General features: G+C 40.2%; 1 long non-coding RNA gene across 1 annotated transcript; it reads right to left on the bottom strand.

Moving 5' to 3' along the window:
- Positions 1-4,004: 4,004 nt before the first annotated feature.
- Positions 4,005-11,728, bottom strand: LOC118494733. Its single transcript, XR_004896904.1, has 3 exons — positions 11,622-11,728; positions 10,822-10,828; positions 4,005-4,015 (listed from the first exon to the last, which is right to left on the bottom strand). It is a non-coding gene; the product is annotated as an uncharacterized LOC118494733 (long non-coding RNA).
- Positions 11,729-18,089: the final 6,361 nt, after the last annotated feature.

Consider the following 18,089-nt stretch of genomic DNA (forward strand, 5'->3'; position numbering starts at 1 on the left):
GCCACCAAACTCACACAAGCATCATTTGCGATCAAACAAGCTGTTGCAGTTTTACCTGCACACTTGTGTAGTTGTGTCACGAACCTGTAGCTTTTATATGTCATGTTAATTGGTTTGATTGACAAAAATACCCATATTTCCTGACAATTGTTCAGTAGCAATTTGTGGAACAGCTAGACAAATAATTGTGTTACAGAAAATGTAGGACTGTGCCCCATGTCGTCTCGAGCCACTTCAGTGGTGATGTGACCGGCATGCAGGAATGTCTGAGCGCTCTGCCTGCCTCCCCTTGTGTCTCAGTGGGCAGAGGATGTTTATATGCTCTGTGTGAACTCAGAAAATATGGGCTAACAAGTTTACAGCATCTGTGTCATCCATTATAAAAATCTTTACTTTCTGATTTGTGTCAAGTAGACAAATGGCATGAAATTTTGAAATGAGCTGTAATAATGTATTCTCTCTCTCTCTTTTGTGTATGAAGTATGCAGATGAAATTGAAAGTATGTTCGACTGGGAAAGAAAGATCTGTTTATTTAAAGTACTTTGGTTTGCTTGGAGATTTGCTGTCTGTCAGTGAAAACGATTGTAGTTTCTTTTAGAAGCCCTCGGGGGCTCACGAAGTCGGTCAGATGTATATACAACAACTAGGAAAATGCATAACATTAAACACTTTTAATGTATTTATTCATATTCATTTGAATATCATCCCTGCATTTTTGCAACGCAAAAACATTGCTGCATGCCAATTAATACCAATGACCTTTTAACCAATTTTGTAGAATAATACGTGCAGAATTCAACCTCATGGATGGATAATGTCCTAACACAAAGTGTTGGTCACTTGCTGTGTCTCTTATCTATTTAAGGTGAAGATATGAGGAAGGTGTTTCTGATCTCAAATCAACTGTGACTCCTCCCAGTTCTCTGCTCTACGCTTTCACACGCCTTTTGCCCCATCGCTACAATGCCAGTTCTCTGTAAAGCCATTAATATTTTATGTGATCATGGGCCTCCATAAGCAAATTTCAGTCCCTAGCAAGTTGAGCCAAAGCATGATTAATTTAGTGTTTATACCCCGACAACCCTTTAAACAACACAGGCCCCCAGCCACAAAGCAAGGCACAGTTTGAAACAAAACTAGCAGCCCCTAAATCATAATCAGCATAGTCATTCAGGATCATTTGAGTTTGGGGACACATTTTTTTCTGTAACTGCAGCTGCAGTTTTGGTGTGGAATTAGTGCCTGTGTGAGAAAGGCAACCTCAGTTGAAAAGCTTCACTCGTAAAATGTAGTGTTACATAAAAGAAACCTTTTGTTATTACTCAGCTGCAAGACAAAAACACTCTAGTTTCTTCTAAAACCCCCTCTCCATCATCCTCAGTTTGTGGGGAAATACTGCTGTGTTAGACATAGCAAAGCCCTTTAACCTTGTCTGCTGTCCGCATATCCCAGGTAACCCTGCTGGCAGGGAAATGCCATCAATAAATCAAAATATGGCTTCCCCGAACCTGCAGATCACAATAAATGTCCTTCAGTCATGATGCTGCAACCACAGAGCTGCATCTAATCTGTTTACAACTGAAAACAGCAACGCTTGGAGCCAATATATCCTGGACTTTTACCTTTTGGTTTAAGTCTCTCTGGAATATAGACTACTGTACTTACAACTTCTTTTATTTTTTCCTTCTTTTTTTGGCACTATTTGGAGGGGATGCTATTCTTTTCTCAGTATACATTAGGTTTCCAGAACAATAGTTTAATTTGACTATAACTTACAAATATATATCCTAATTTATGATCAAGAATAATTGACAATTCCACTCATATGCTTAATTTCTTTACCACATTTATCTCACCAGATATGTGTCAATCCAGTAGTGGAAGTAGTTTTAGATCCTTTACAGGTAGAGTCTGCGATTCTAATCCAATACACTTTTTTTTTTTTGTCAAATTCAGTAAATATCTCCTCAATGGCCGCTAGCTTTCCGTTCTGTGTGTGCTATGACAAAAAGAACTGGTGTTCATACACAGCTCTGGCTCTGTAAATGGGAAACAAACAAAGTGGCTTGGACCGAGCCACACAACATTCCGTCCATGCTTGTGCACAGGACAGGGGAAAGGCCCTGGATGTATAAACAGAAAGGCGGCGGGAGCGAGAGGGATGGTAAAAAAGGAGCACTGACGGCTCATTGTTTAGCTGTCCAGCAACTTTACTGTTTTGGTTCACTTTCACTGCTCTCACAGCATTTTTCGCCCACAGCAGGCAGCTGTTTACAGTGAAAAAACTTTAAAAGCCACTGCACACTACCTCCTCAGCACCAACCAGCAGACAGACACAGTTAGCAACTAGCTGGTGAACATAGTGGAGCGTTTACCAGCTAAAGAGCCAGATATTGGTAAAGTTGGTAGAGACCAAAAACAGAGCTAAAAGGGAGTGAATAGCCAAATCTGCAGACCAGAGGTAGCTTTCACCTGACATGTTTGGAGTAGCTTCTTTCACCCATAAATTTGCACGACTAATACTGTAGCTAAAGTGGAAACTAGTCATGGGACTGGACATGGAGAGTGGCACTTATCTGCAGTATCCTCTTCCCTGTTAGGATGAGTGTGTTATTGCTGTACATCATTCAGAATCTAATCAGGCTTTACACTAACATGATCACTGTACGGTTCAACTTCATTAAAGATAATCTCTGTACAGACACCACTGGACACAGCAGGCCCCTCCCTCTGCCCTTGCTCCTCTCATTGATTGGTGGAGTGATTTGCAGCATGTAATTCAATGCTCTGTGACAGGTTGTAACTGAGGTTAAAGATGGCAATTTAATTATGCGTCAGAGGTCACATTAAAGGCTGACCTTTGACCACAAGACTGATTAGAAACAATGGTGTGTTATTTGTTTGAACTGAACAACATAACATTACATAGGTGAATATGAGTGCAGAATCACAGGATCAGTGCTTTTTCTGCACGTTTGCCTTTTAGAATTCATCAAAAGAATTTTCTTAGTCTGCACATGGCAGCAGCTCCAGGCCAAGAAATAGTCAGGCACACACATTGTTGTTTTTACACTTTGGATTTTGTACAGAATAAACAAACAAGATATGATGTGTTAATCAGTGATCTATAGAGGTGGTCATGGTTGGATTTTGTTACATTCGGACAGAACCAGGCTAGCTGTTTCTCAGATTCTTTATGCTAAGCTAAGATAACCGGCGGCTGGCTGTAGCCTCATATTTAACGGACACGTGAGAATGGTTTCAACTTCTCATCTAACTCTCGGCAAGAAAACAAATAAACTTATTTCCCACAATGTTAAACTATTCATTTAAGCTTACATTTACTATTCATATCTCAGATGTTTTCACCCCAGTGGTTAAACAGTGGGTATGAAGCAGGTCTCCAACAGCTTTGTTTTCAATATAACCTAACCAATTCTTCACGTCATCACTTTTTGTTTAAATTAAAGGAATGTGGCTCTGACTTGTTTATGATACTGTGAATGAGTACAAAGTTGTTCTGTTGTGTCATTAGGCCCCTGGGTACAAGCACAGACTAACATTTCTATAGCCAGCCACATATGCAAATGATAGGGCAATTGTAGATATACAAATATGTACCCATAGTCCACGCGGCCTAATGGCCTCCCTCCCTCTGGCTAGCTCAATGGCTCATTTAGATATCTGCTTGGTTTATTATGTGAATAAGTCATGCCTGGCTTGTTACGACCCTCTTGGTTCCTGTTTCTGCTGTGTAGCTGAGATGTGTGGCGCTCAATTAGGCTGCCTGGCTAGCAGAGTTAACCCTTCGCGCCAGATAAGCTGTTTTTTTCTCAGCCAGATGGGGTTGGTACAGTATAGGGGGTTCCAGGCAGGGATCAAAAGATCAATCCTAATACAGTGCTACCAGGCTGACCTCTCAGATGTAATAAAGGTGCCATCTTTCACCCTTGGGGCCTATTCAGAGCCTCCCACTGCATGAACAAACCTGGTATCTTTAAATTAGCTGACTTGCTTGCCCTGCAGGTAATTGCTTTAGTTTATCAATGTTCAACACAATTTATTACTTACTCTAGCACCAGTAGGATCCTGGTGTTAATGTCCTCTGTGAGGAGACAGGAAAGCCAGGCCTTTGTGTTTGAGAGCTTGTGTATGTTTAGGTGTGTCTCTTTGCAAGTAAAGAGAAATAAACACAATGACACCAAGAAGTAAAATAATAGTTTTATTGCCAGTGGTAGGTTTTATCAATACATGTCTAGACATAATGATAGCCAAGATAGTCTTATATGTGCATATTTTGACCAAATTATAACCTTTCATTTGCCTATACATGAGTGTACATCCATATTGCAATATGCATATCATTTATGGGTGACCTTACTGTTGCCTTTGAGGTGCAACACTTTATGTCCATCTCAGGTTTTCTTCTATCTGTCAGTGATCATTACAGATCTAGCACTTGTTTTAAAACTTTATATGACAGCAAACTTAAATGCTTTAACAGGTGCTTAAATCAGATTGTCTTTCATTACACTAAAAACAACATTTCTGTTGGTACTTTTCATCGGAGTCATCTCTGGCTGTGGCCAGAGGCTGCTGCATGCCTCCCTAACATCTGTATGCATTATGGATCTGTCTGAGGTAATAAACAGACCCTGCCCTTATTCCTGCTTCCTTGTATCATTATTCCTTGCCCCTCAGATGGATTATAGCCCACTGTGCAACATGTAGATGAGTGGCGCTCCTCTGATTGCCTTATGGCCATCAGGCTTTGCATATTTACTGCCCATGAATCACAGTGCGCAGAAAAACCCACAGCAACATATTCTCATCCTCCCTCCACTTTTTACCCTCTATACGCTGTTTTACACTTTCTTTGTCATTCAGCCTCTCATCTCACTTCTTTTCCTTCGGCTGTCTTGCTCTCACTGCTTCCCCCTTCTCTACCACTCTTCTTTCATTGTCCGTGTTTCCCTGTGCCTTGATCCTGCTCAATGCATTCCCAGCTGCTAAATTAAAGCATGTATTATTAATACTGCTATATCTTTGTCCATCCTTCTTCCCTGTTCATATGACTGCTACATTAAGTGTAAATTGTTTCACTGTAATTCCCTTTTAATGTCCCTTATAATCAGTGTTTCGGGTGTGCGGAGGCAAGAGAGGAGAGAAAAAAAGAGAGAGAAGGCGACTGAGATCATAGGCTTTTACTGTAACTTACTGTTTGATGTGTGGCTTGCATGCTACAGGCCCTTGTAATTAAGTCTGTTTTACAAGTCAAATGTATATGGGGCCAATCTGCAAAATATGAGATTAATAAAAGAAAGTTGTCAGATGTGGCTGGCTATGGTGTGTTGGCTGTCTCTGCTAAGCCCTAGGGAAAGAGCAGCACACTTCCGTGCGTACAGCCCATTTTTATAACTGCTACCCATTGTCCAGTGAAAGCTGAACATAACCCTGACTTAAAGACCTGCATGATTTGTAACAAAATTGGAAATTTTGCTGCTAAGAATTGTTAATATGTCCCTTTTGGATTCACCAGGACATAGCTGTCATGCTGTACCATTTCTCTTGCCTTTTTAAAGGGTCAGTTCACAAAATAAGTGGCATCTATCTATCCATAACCCATGCCAATAGTTCTGGTTTCATTTGCCCAGGTTTTGGCCTAGATTTCAGCTTTCACTTGAGAAATTTAATTTGCGGTGCTCACAGCATTAAAATGTTTTAGTTAACATCACCTTTCACGAACAATGTCCCAGATACTCTGGATACTCCACAGACCTCGCTGTCAACTGTTTTTTCCCATGCCAACTGGTCCAGACTGAAATATCTCAGCAACCATTGTTGGGATTGCCATGACACTTGGTACACACATCCATGTTCCCCTCAGGATAGGTACTAATAATTTGAAGGAACATGGTGATCTCTAAAAGTTTCATCAATACCTGCAAAGCTAATGACATTCAGCCTCAGATTTACTTTTTATTGCTAGCAAATGTTAGCATGCTAACACACTAAACTAAGATGGTGAACACGGTAAACATACCTGTTTAGCATCAGCATGTTAGCTTTGTCGATGTGAGCATGGTGACATTAGCATTTAGCTAATCCTCTTCAAATAACAGTTAGAGGTTCTGCTCCGAGGCCCAGAATTGAACAGCTGTACAGCCTCACAGCTGCTAGCGTGGCTGTACCTGTAGACTTTTAGTTTTGTGTAAATAAATAATTGTTAGCACTGTGAGCATCACAAATGAAATTCCATTTACTTCCATTGTATTGGACTGGTGGCAGAAATGCTAGCCATACCTAAAAAAACAGGGCAAACAAAACAAAAAATAACTAAGATTGAGACATACTTTATTTCACTCTGTTGTTAGTTATTACACACAGGCCACAATACACACATGCCCAGGACCTATACATGCACTAATGGAGAGATGTCAGAATGAGCCGATTGTTTGGGCATTCGGTGCCTTGCTCAACCTGCCTTGCTCACCTGAGGTGAACTAGCACCAGTCCACAATCCGTCCTTGATCTGCGCGGGAACTTGAACCGGCGACCCTCCGATTCCCAGGCCAAGTCCCTATAGACTGAGCTACTACCCCAAAATGGCTAAAGTCAATGGAAGTGGATGCTTTTTAGTAAAGTATGTGAACCGATCCATCCGAAGTGTCATCAAACCTTATAGAGAGTTTTGCCGATGAATCAGTAAGCAATATGTATTATTAGCTCATGAGCTTTCTGCCCCCTGCCATCACTTTCCTCTACCCACGTCTATCCCATAGACTGTTAAATAGTGTTGATGCTTTACCATTTATCAGTCACAGAGGGCTTGGTCCACCATTATTGATTCTAGACAGCCAATTGGCTGGAAGGGTGCTGTAAACTGGGCAATTTAAAACCGACATTCTTCATTGTCACATGATGGGTGCCGAATGAGATCGTAAGAGGCCGAATGAGTGTAGTGGCAATAAATAAAGGGAGCGAAATATAACCTGGCAGACTGACGGGCTGTCGATATAGATTGGCGTCTCTGATGTCCTCAAAGTGATTACCAGGGCAGGGATGATTAGCTGTGGTGTAAGGTACTGTAAAAGTGTGGTGTGAGGGACATTTCCTCCTTGTATCTGGGCTCTGTCTTTAGTGAGACAGATGTTGTGCATGAGTAATGGCACAGCTATCATGTCACATAGAGGCCGGTCGGCTCCATAGCGAGTAGGTAAAGGAAAGAGTGTGAGGGCCCGGTAATATTGTAAAACAGTGTTTAAATATTTTAATTTCATTTGTCAGAAGGGCCCCTCCCTTGCACTCCATTACCCTGACAACCATCCTTCATCAGCTGAATGAGTGCATTATTCATTAGCACTAATTATTTTCACATAACGTCTGCTCCGATATATTTAACCTCCACATTACACCCGGGATAATGGCCTTGTAAAATTGAATTGCGAGAAAGAAGTGGAGTTGGAAAGCTCATTTAAAGAACATAAGAGGGAGGAATGAAGAGTGAGGGAGGTGCAGGAGGGCTTTTTGAAGCAGCTGGAGAGGGGGGTTGACAGGAAGAGTGTTAAGCACTTTGGGACATGGAGCCCCAGAAGTGACGGGACATTTGTTTCTGTCTCATTTGCATGCTAAGAGAAGAACCCGGTGGTTCTCTGTTGGGTTGAAGAGATACCTAAATGCCCTGTGGGTTGAAGGTGCCCTCCAGCCACGGAGTTGAGATTAGCTATCCCTGACCTGACACATGACCTCAACCATGAATATAAAAACACATGACCTGGGACAGCAGGAACAGAGAGCCGACAGGCAAGTCTTTGTCTCTTTCACCTCTCTTTTCCCAACTCCCATGTCTGCCGTCTCTGTCTTTACCTCTTATCTTCCTCTGTCTTCATTTCTGCTTGCAACTCAGTTTTGTCCATTTCTTCTTCCTCTTCTTTCTTTGGCTTTTTATTCAGGTACTTACCTGCAGAAGCCCTACTGATGATTGAAATGGGGTTGAATCACCCATACAGGCCTCTGCTCATATTCCCCACTGAGAAGTTTTCCATACAAACTTCAAAACAAACTGAGGACCAAGGAAGGCTTTATTCCTGTTTTGCTTATTCATGAGATTGACATTCACCAGCATGGGAAATTTAGACCTGAACAGGGCTTGCTACTCCACTTGCTTTATATCTGCTCTCTTCTGAGAGTTGAGACCCCATGCCAATAGTTAAGCCAAACTCTCACCCACAGACAAATAAACAGAGTACACACACACGCATGCTGAAAAAAACACTTGCACACACTCACATGCAATACCTTTCATGCACGAGTTAAGACAATAAAACTGTAAATGTTAAGTACAGCTGTAAAGTGAGTTAAAGTAAAGTGTTCTGCAAATGTATAGGAATTATCATAGTTGCACAACATTTTTTAACATTCTTTTAAAATTAGGTTGACTGTCATCTGGATGTAATTTCTGAATACTGATGCAACTGAAAAAAAAAATGCCCATGACAATTTCCTCGAGTCCAAGGTGACGTCTTCAAACCACTTTGTTTCTCTGACCAACAGTCCAAAGATGTTTACTATTATGTAACACAAGAAACTACATTTGCAAAGCTGAAACCATCAAATGTTTGGTATTTGTGCCTGAAAAACCGACCTAAACAATTAATCAGTTATAAAAATAGTAATTTTCAGTTGATTAACTTGATTAACCAACTACTCCTTTCAGCTTATTTTACACTAAATTCATTATATTTCATAACATCTCAGCAGCATAGTGAAGATTGTAACATAGTAAAGTCTCTATTTTTCCCTCTGACATTTTCTTTGCTTTCGTTGTGCTTTCTCTCTCTGATTTCCTGAGTAATGTTGCGAACAGTGACCACACTCCTCTCCAGGCTATGTGAGTGTACTGCTTTGTGAGTGTGCTGCTTTGTATGCTTGATGCCTGGTAATTGCAGTTCATTTCAACTGGGAAAAAATATTATTCTCACGCCTTTCTGTGTTACGCCCAGAAGGCAGCGCTCTCTATGTGTAAAGTATCTGTCTCTCTGACATTTAGATTTGCCTTTTAAAGATGACATTTTTCAAAACTGGCATTTCTTCATATGTTTTCTAGCGGCGACAAAATTATTCTTTTACATCCCAGTCAGAGTGTTCATAGAAGTGTGTAATTTATCCAACCTTAAGTTGTTTGGTTGGTTTGTATTCCTTTGTAATGTTGATATTATTTCATGATGCACTAAAATTGTTATCATTGTCTGATGCTGATATCAGTGTTTGATAGTTGTACCTGTCAGTAGATAGTTGAACCCCTACATCTTTACTCCCATTGCCTAAAGAATCCATGCTTGTTTTAATAAATGCTTCAATTTTGTGGTTAAAATCAAAATCACATAGAAGTGTGTGCATGAGTTACCATTTCTCGGCAGGGTTAGCGGTGGCTAAGGCTGGGAGAGTGCGGTCTCATCTGCAGAAAAAAACACAAAGTGCACATTTGTTGTACGAGTATGATTTATGCGTGGCACAAATAACCTATAGCCACAGCTTGATAGGTTTGGATGGCAGTTGATAGTTTTTAGGTGTCTGCGGAAGGATGAATGGTGTACTGAATGCATCAAGGAGACATGCTCATCTTTGAATCGCTGGAGATTTCCAATTACTGCACTCTGGTGCCTTGCAATGAACCTTTATCCATTCTGCAAATGAGCATGCAATCCCTAAATAATTTCCTCAACAAAGATGGTGCTGCGCATTATGAAATATTCAGAACTCAATTTTCCTGCTCTATCAGACTTTGGAAAGATCCATAATTATATGATAATCCACAATGTAATTCATTTTGGTTACTTCGGGAATCTGAGTTCTCTTCATAGAAAATGCTGAATATGTTGGTGAAATGGGATGAAGCTTGCTTTGTGGCATTTGTGATTGTTAGGGCATTATGTATGACAGTCTTTTTTTTTTTTTTAAAGATTATTTTTTTGGGCTTTTCCGCCTTTAATGGACAGGACAGCTAGGTGAGAAAGGGGAGAGAGAGGGGGAAGACATGCAGGAAATCACAGGTCGGACTCGAACCCTGGACCTTTGCATCGAGGCATAAACCTCGATGCGCCTGCTCTACACACTGAGCCAACCTGGCCACATGTATGACAATCTTATTATTATTCCTTACATGTCTGATATCTTCAGGGTCATTCAAAAAGTCAGGACTAATGAGATACTGTACCAGACAGCTGATACACTGGCGGGTATTGTCGGTCAGACTTACAGACAATCATACAGTACATAAACGAACAGAGAGACAAGATTGAAAACAGTTATTAAAAAAAGTGCAAGACTACCAAGACACATAAACTTTCCTCAGAAGTGACTGTAATCTTCTGAGAATGGCAGGTTTATGTTAAAAAAAACAACGGCACCACATCCCATAGTAATTTCAGATATGGTATAATAATACAAAGTAATAGAGCAGTATTAGAAACCAAAAGGTGAGGGATGGTGTTGGATTATGACTCGCTGACCAGAAATGTGGGGTTAAAGTTCAGTTAATGTGCAGTTTAGCTCTACGCTGAGAGGAGGCATGTGTCAGATTGGCATTTTAAAGGTAAATAGAAAGGGTCTGTTGTGTTTAAGACAGAAGGCAAATTGGCCAACATGGTCGTTGCCCATTTGTGTGAGCATACAGTGGTCCACAAATGAGTACAAGTATATTATCTGCACCATAATTTACATTGAATTGTGTGCCATAAAGAGTGTGCTTTACATTTCCTGCGTAGCTGCTGCCATATACTTGTAGAAGTTTATAATGTATAATACAATTTAGACAGCACTATCTCACTCTAAGATATTTAAGAAAGTGGGCCATAAAAAAATCCCTTAGCCACTGGCTTTAAAACTAATAAAGTTAAATGGAGCCGCTGACATTTTTAGTATTGCATTATTGTAAGTCAGCCCTCCAACTGCATGTGTGTGTGCAGCCGAATAGGTAGAGAGTGTCAAAACAGCTGTCAGTCACTGTGACAGAACGCTCTGCATGATGATGTTAATGATGCTCTTGTTAAAATGTGAAGCCTGAGTGATAACAGTGTTGAGCTTAAAGGCCAAAGCCGTCACAGCAAAGGAGAACAAAAAGCAGAGTGGAGCGGTGGAGAGGAGTGTGGAGTTTACAGATACAGAACACAATACCACCTTTACAGATGCTGTGTTACACTTATATGGGTTTCTCTCTCTCCCCTTCCTAAACTTTTCATATTTTATTGCTTTACAACACTGAATCAAAGTGGATTTAATGTGGCTTTTTTACACATCTGAATCATCACCGGTGCAGCCAATTGGTTTTAAAGGTCTGATAATTAGTTAAGTGGGGATCACCTGCGTGTGGTCAAGGGGTATCAGTTGATTTTAAAAATACATCTGTATGTGGAAGATCCAATTTTTTGTCAGTACCTTGACAAAACCTACAGCATAAAGACAAAGAGACACTCCACGTCACTGAACATCCCTTGGAATACAGTTAAGAGACATACGACAACCCTGAAGGAGTTACAAGCTTCAGAGGTTGAGGTCGAGAGACTGTGCATACAACAACAATTGCCTTGTTACTTCAACCGTCTTGGCTTAATGGTACTACACAGATATGCATCTACATACCAGACTGTTTTTATTGAATGTTATTATTGAAATAGCTTATGTCTACATTTCGGTTTTCTTGATAAAGGAATGACGTGTACTGTATGCATGGGCATGTGGGAGACTCTGAAGTCAAGCCCAAAATGTATCTTTTTGGTCATCAGACTAAATGCCATGTGACACTGCACATCATCATGAACATACCATCTCCACCAGGAAGCATGGTGGTGGCAGCAGCACCTTGATGTTCGTGGCCACCTTGTGAAGTCCAATATGCAATCTCTTTTAACTAATTGTGTGTGTTTGCTGTTTGGTGCTGAGCAGGTAATGTACAGTGGGTTGTTTGAGCTTTATTGCTGAAAAGTTGGGGGCCGGACCGCTAAACAATGAGCTAAAACTCATTACAAAGCTCCGTAAATCATCATCCATCCATCCATCCATCCATCTATCCATCTATCCATCTATCCATCTATCCATCCATCCATCCATCCATCTATCCATCTATCTATCTACTATCATATAAAATAAACAGATGTGTTAAATACATCAGGATATAAGGCTATGGGAGGATGTGGCCAGTTTTAAGAGTAATGTACACCTCAGTGTGTTGTTAGTTATTAGTCATGTCCCTATGAAAAAAAGACATTTTTGTCAGCGTAATCAAACCCTGATATCCCTCATTTTCTCAACACCATTTGTGATAAATTCCAATCTGCAAAGTATTTCCGAATACTTTGCCCAAGGAGGTGTAATTTAAATAATATCAGTCACTGTGCTGCTGCCAGAATAAGAATTATGTCCTCACTAATATTTCATCTGACACGCAGCAGAGGAAAGACTTTCCTCCTGAATAACAAAAATGCAATAATTCACCCAACGTTATTATCAACCTAATTATAATGGGAAATATAGTCGAGTTCCTTTTCCTGCTTGAATTCAGAACATATTAGCAAAATGATCAGTTATGTTAATCTTGTTCAGGATGGTTGACTATCATTCATTTAAAGACCACAACAGAGATGTTTAATGGTGTTGAATTAGCAGAGAAATTGGGTAAAAATGAGGCCACAAACTAAAACACATACTCAACAATACCTTCTCCCTGGTCTCATTTAAAGGTCACATGAACAATATAAATATTAAACATTTATATCAAATTTACCAGTGTATGCAAACTAACCACACACCAAGAGTCATCCCATTTTCCAGACATATTTTCATAATTATATCACTATAATAAATTTAATGAGAGCAATCAGCACTGAACATTTTTGCCTCCAAGGAAGCAGAGGTCCCAGTCAGTCACAGAGGTACTTCTTGGTCATTCTCTATTAATTTGCAGAGTGTGTTCTCTGAGTGTCAGGGTCTTGGCAGTGTCGTTCCCCAATGACTCCTACCTCGAAGCCCGCTGCACGAGGGGGGCCCTAATTAGACTCTCATGTGTATTTAATGGACTCGCTGCCTTTGGTGAGAGAGCGCCTGATGCTACAACCTCTGTACGAAGGTCCATCCACACATGGGAGTCAGTTTGGAGAGGAACTCGGTGTGTAACATGTGTGTGTGTGTGTGTAGGTGCGTGCGTGTGTGTGTGTGTGTGTGTGTGTGTGTGTGTGTGTGTGTGTGCTTTACAACCTCAAGCCAATGTTTTGTGTCCTTTTTCTGTCTTTTTCCATTCTTGCGGTCCAGGACTTTTCCAGTCTGTAAAGTACATACAAGCAAGCAAAAAATACCTTTCATTATCATCCTGTACACATTCTCCTTTCCAGGCATGCACATTTAACTCTTTGGTGTTGTTGGCATTGGATTTACTTCCTCATTGTTTGAGGTTCCACACACCCCACTGCTGTATGTATAACAAATTATGACTCCAAAATCAACAACTTTTTTACCTCAAATATTTTTTCTTTTCTTCTGAACTTATTTAAACCCAATATGTGGAACAGTATTTAAGTGGTAATCCTTTCTTTTGTCACAAACTGGGCTTTCACATTTGATGAAAGTGACACTTTAAATGGGCTATGCATTAGAGTTTAGATTCTCGGCCCGAGCCCGAGCCCGAGCCCGACCCGAGCCAGACCGGACCTCGGGTCGGGCTCGGGCCGTTATTTTCCGCCACATCCTCGGGCCGGGCCGGACCCTTGATCAAGCAATTTTTTTTTTTTTTTATCCATTACCTTATTATCCTATTTGGGTGGGGAGAAAGCTATGCCATAATCAGAAATATTATAAATATATATATAGGCTATATAAAAGTAACAAATGTGTAGCCTACAAAAGTTAGGCTGCAGTTACAAAATGCAGCACTTCATGCGCGGAGTCTCCTCCTCTCGCACGCATCACACCGGGAGCTTGAAGATGTAAAGAAAATCAGGAGAATTAACTTTGAGCAAGTGTGGAGGAAAGTCGGAGGTATGGAAGCAGTTTAAACAAGTCGTGGGCAGTGACAACAATATGTTGTTCATCATTGTTTCTTTTTTTTTTTTTTTTACGTTTCTTCATTCAGATCATTTGCGATCCGTTCCATTCTAAACAAACAACAGTTTACATGCTTCGTCCTTGTATTATTCTAAACAGATTTCTGTAGTTCAAACAACTCTGAATTGTAGTTGATAACGTCAGTTATAACGGCCCACGTATTAAAAAAGTGTCGGGTTTAAATCGGGCTCGGGCTCATAATTACAGTTAATGTGTCGGGCCGGGCCGGTCTCGGACGCAACGTGCTCGGGCTCGGGCAGGTTCGGGCTTGATTTTTTGGGCCGATCTAAGCTCTACTATGCATGAACAAATATATTTTGCTTTCTTTTACCAAAAAGTCATTCAAGGGGATTATTTGTGATTTGGGAGGGGCAGCGCAGCAGGACCCCAATGAAAATCCATTGTATTCAACTGACAGCTGGGGTCTCGGAGACCCTAAACAGAAGTAACGTATCATTTTCAGTAGTGGACTTCTGAAACATAGTTTAAATTTATGTTTTTAAGAAAGATAGTAAGTATATGTTTTTATATGGAGGGCCTAGGGTCTCAAGGACCCCGAACAGAACATTGGGGTTTCACCCAAATGATGAAAACAACATACTTTCTCACTTTGCCCTAGAAATATTTAGCCATGTGTATAGTTTGGATTTTTTGCCCAGGTTTTGAGATATATGTCTTTGAGATTTCTGCCTCCACCAATACAAATGGGGGGAGTAGATTGAATTTGTGCTGCTCATATAGCATTGAAAAGTTAAATTTAAATTCAACATGTCTTTCCAGAATTGTTGTCCTGTTTACTCTGGATAATTTACAAAACATGCGGTCAACAATTTTTAATAGACTCTTCAGTATCAGAGAAAGTATCACAGTAAAAACTGTTCACAGTGAGGTGTGTAGATCATCACGCCAATGGTAATATTGTTTCTGCAAAGAGATTGCAAAGAGAATATTTTCTATGATTTTTTAAATCATAGAAAATATGAAATATTTCTTCGATATGTTTCACGGTTATTGGACAGCTGTCAGTAGAGACTGACAGGAAACTAGAGGCGAAAGAGAGGAGTATGCAACAATTGAAATGGGGGTGTTGCGGTTATACTGTATGTGTCTTAAACACTCAGCCACCAGCACACCTACATGGGTGAGTGCCTGCTGAACTCTCACCATTTGAATGTTTTCACTTTCAGAGTGGTCTGTTTTAATGAGGACAGACATCTGGACCAATCTCGCAATACAGGGCTGTGATGAATGTGACCCCTGTGGTAAGCCTTTGCCCCCAACCCCACCAGGACACATAAAGCAGTAGCACAGCCCCTGTTAAAGGGCTGCCCGCAAACATAAATCGGTCCTGACGCTTCATAGCTGTCCAATTTGCATGGCCCCTACACAAAGAGGCTAACGATGTTTTACAAGACAAACATGCCCGAGCATGTCCACAAAAACACAAATATTCATGCAGGTACATGAAAAGGTGGCGCTTAACTTATTATACAATGTTATACCTGTGTTTTTGTGGACAGTACACAGTATGCTTTTGTATATGGCTGTCTCATGTGACTAAACCTTGAAACTACAAACACAAATTTGGAGAAAAAACAAACAAACAAATAGATGAAAACTTTGAGAGAAAAGCAAACATCTTTTAAAAGTGTGTGAAATGAGAAAACACAAAGACAGAAAATAGAGAAAGAGCGAGACTGCCGATGGGAAAAGGCAAGATGAAGAGATGGGATTGGTGGTGAGATGGGAGTCTGGGTAGTTTTATCTGGTGGGCAGGGAGACGGTGGTGGGAGGATCTGTCTCTGTTAGAGAGAACATGGCCCTGTTATTAAAGCCATTCATCACTGGCTGAATATTCTCCCTTTAATAGCCTCTGTCGTTAATTACCCAACTTTGTCAAGATAGTGAGTCAGGGCACTCTGTTTTCTCGGCCTCTACACAGACAAGCTCACAAGTACACACACACACACACCCCACACACACACACACACACACACACACACACACACACACACCAAAAGAAGCATTTCTTCTTTTCTCTTTCTGCCTGTGTTGTTCCCTATTTCCAAAAATGCCAAACATTCATTGGTTCTAGTGTCTCAAATATGAGCAATTGCTGGTTTTCTTTGTCTTCTACAGTGGTGGAATGTAAGTACATTCACTCAAGTACTATACTTAAGTACAAGATTTAAGTACTTGAATATTTCCATTTTATGCTACTTTATACTCAAGAAATTAAGAAATATTGTACTTTTTACTCCACTATACTTATTTGACAGCTTTAGTTGCTAGTTACGTTTCAGATAAAGACTTTATATACAAAATCTATCCTCAGTTCATAAAATATATTATATATAATATATTAAATATTATAGATTAAACTAAAAAACATATAATATTTACACAATAATGTATTTGTCATCATAATCTAGTAATGTAAAGACACTCACAGGGGCCATTTTTCTGTATTATGAGTTCTTTTATATGTAATTTATTTGTATTTTTATATTTCAGTATTCAGAAAAGGAGGTATTCTATAAAATTAAATGAAATACCTTTGGGTTTTGAACTGTTGATTGGACACATCAAGACATTTGAGAACATGTCTTTGGGCTCTGGGAAACTGTGATGGACGTTTTTCATTATTTACTGACATTGTATAAACCAAATGATAAATAAATGAATCAAAAATTACCAGCAGATGAATCACTAATGAAAATAATCATTAGTTGCAGCACTAGTCTACAGTACTTTGGTGGAAAAGGATCACAATGAGGTCTGGCCACCCCTGCTTTACCACCACACTAAGCACTCAACCCTCTAAAGTAACTCAATGACAACAATAATCAAAGATTTAGTCTGCTCTTTATATATCTTTGGGAAGTTTCATCAGTGAGATTTTATTTCTTTTGAGCTAACCATGTCAGCTGCCCTGTGTAGAAGGCTATAGGACCATAACATCTTCCTCCTCCTCCCCTTTATCCCTAATCAGACTCTTTTGTGATCCTTTTATAATTAGCCACTTAACTATCCGGCAGAATGGAACTGTGGCTGTAAAGCATTTACAAGGGTACTCGACAGAACACGCCAGCACCTTTTGTTTAGCAATTAGTTTGTCTGTGAAAGCGACAAGACAAATAGGATGGGAGAGCATCTGGTGGCCTCGTAGCTCTTACTGCCAGAGAGAGAGAGAGAGAGAGAGAGAGAGAGAGAGAGAGAGAGAGAGAGAGAGAGAGAGAGAGAGAGAGGGAGAAGAAAAGAGAGGCAGAGAAGGAGGAAGAAAGAGGTTCAGAGCCATTAAGCAACAATAAGGATCGTACCACAAGGATTTGCTACAAGGGCTGTAAAGTTTACAGTCGGAGGAAACTGATCTGGAAATGAATAAAGCAGCTCTGACAAATATGATGATAAGAGACTCAGAGAGGGCTGTGTAATAGGGACCTATTTTCCGCACACTACTGATTAAGAACTGGCTAAGTGTCTGTAGAGATTCCCATGTGCACAATGCAGCACAGGCAGAGTTTAGTATGCGTCCCAGTAGGGTTTTCTTTAGTACCTAGTCATTGACATTGTAGTTATCCGAAGATAGAAGGAATGCAAGGCAGCATGACAACCGCTCCATTGATCCCTTTGGCCTGATTAGCTCACCAGTGTACCGTCAAAGCAAACTAATCAGATACATTGATCATGGAATACTTTTTAATGCTTCCCCAGGCAATAATACGATATTTTTTTCCAGTCAAATTACTAGTTAGTTATCTGTTATCAGATGAGATGCCAGACATTTGGGATTTTAACATTTCCTGTGAGATGTCAGTATGAGTCAATGGCTCACATTGTAAACTCTATAACTATTTAGCAGCAATACGGTAATGACAATAAAATGCCATTTAATTTACTGAAGCGTTGTCATAATTTCTGGTAACCCCAGATTTGTCAAGCTCATAGTAAAAAAAGTAGGTGTTACTCACTTCTGTTAGGTTGGCTTCAATAC

This window comes from Sander lucioperca, chromosome 3, assembly GCF_008315115.2.
Source record: "Sander lucioperca isolate FBNREF2018 chromosome 3, SLUC_FBN_1.2, whole genome shotgun sequence".
In the NCBI taxonomy this organism is placed as follows: domain Eukaryota; kingdom Metazoa; phylum Chordata; class Actinopteri; order Perciformes; family Percidae; genus Sander; species Sander lucioperca.